This window comes from Microtus ochrogaster, chromosome 5 (genome assembly GCF_000317375.1).
Source record: "Microtus ochrogaster isolate Prairie Vole_2 chromosome 5, MicOch1.0, whole genome shotgun sequence".
In the NCBI taxonomy this organism is placed as follows: Eukaryota; Metazoa; Chordata; class Mammalia; order Rodentia; family Cricetidae; genus Microtus; species Microtus ochrogaster.
In genome coordinates, this window is record NC_022012.1 from 15,303,499 (window position 1) to 15,305,000 (window position 1,502).

Genomic DNA, 1,502 nt, shown 5'->3' on the forward strand with positions numbered 1-1,502 from the left:
CCAGCCTGGTCTACAAAGGGAGTTCCAGGACAGGCTCCAAAGCTACATAGAAACCCTGTCTCGAAAAACAAAAACAAACAAACAAAAAAAACAAATAAAGAAAAGAAGGAAAGAAACAGAGAGAGAGAGAAAGGAAAGAAAGCAAGGTGGGCAGTGTTGGAGCAACAGCACTGAAGGCTGACATCTGGCCTCCATGCACATGCGTGTGCACAAATAAAATACCAATATAAAATCAAAATCTCCATAAGAATTCAAATGAAATTCTTGTTTAGTTTTCTTTCTTTCTTTCTTTCTTTCTTTATTTATTTTTTGAGACATGTTTTGCTGTATAGCTTTGGCTGGCCTGGAACTCGATATGTAGACCAGACTCAAATAGAATTCTTTTCTTTTTTTTAAATTTAATTAATTAACTAATTAATTAACTAATTAACTAATTAATTAATTATGTATACAATATTCTGTCTGTGTGTATGTCTACAGGCCAGAAGAGGGCACCAGACCTCATTACAGATGGTTGTGAGCCACCATGTGGATGCTGGGAATTGAACTCAGGACCTTTGGAAGAGCAGGCAATGCTCTTAACCACTGAGCCATCTCTCCAGCCCTCAAATAGAATTCTTAAACTTTGAAAAGCCTCCAAGCAGAAGCCAGGAAGGTGGCTCAGTGGGTAGAGCCGCTGGCATGGTATGCACAAAACCCTGGGCTCCTTTACCAGCATAGCAGAAACCCACCCTGGTGGCACAGGCCTGTCTTCCCACCACTCCAGGAAAATAGAGGAAGAAGTTCAAGGTCATAGTTTGCTACTCAGCTGATTGGAAGCCGTCTGGGCTTTTTTTAAAAAAAAAAAAGGGTGCTGTCTCAAAACTAAACCAAACACACACACAGTAGGGCAAAGAGCAGGGAGTGACTTCACACCTATAATCCTAGCGCTCAGGATGTTAAGTCTAAGAATTGTTCATTTAAGGACAATCTGGGCTGCAAAGTGAGATGCTGTCTCAAGAAGCCAAGTAAGAGAAATAGAACATCTCTGACATACAGCCTTTAACTTGACGGCCAGGAGTGGAGGAAAGAAGACCCTGTGTGTTCATGGCCAGTGTGGTCTATAAAGAAATTCCAGACCAACCAAGGACAGACAGTTAGACACTGTCTCAGAATCAAACAAGAGTGTGGTGGAAGTAGAGGAGTGACATCCAAGATTGTCCTCTGACCTCTATGTCCATGTGGCCTCATGTGACATAAACACAGATACATAATACCTCTCCTTCCACTCACCCAACCTCACCCCTGAGACAGGGTGTCTCTGTGTAACCCTGTCTGTCCTGGAGCTCACTCTATAGACAAGGCTGGCCTTGAGCTCAGAAATTGACTTGCCTCTGCCTCCTGAATGCTGGGATTCAAAGTGTTTGCCACCGCCACCTGGACAAATAAATACTTTTTTTTTTTTGGTTTTTCAAGACAGGGTTTCTCTGTAGCTTTGGAGCCTGTCCTGGAACTCCCTTGGT

At 42.7% G+C, this 1,502-nt stretch overlaps 1 protein-coding gene across 3 annotated transcripts in view; it reads left to right on the forward strand.

Moving 5' to 3' along the window:
• Positions 1–1,502, forward strand: part of Pde4a (phosphodiesterase 4A) — a 46,194-nt gene that overhangs the window by 32,018 nt on the left and 12,674 nt on the right. The gene's annotated exons all lie outside the window — the stretch shown is intronic.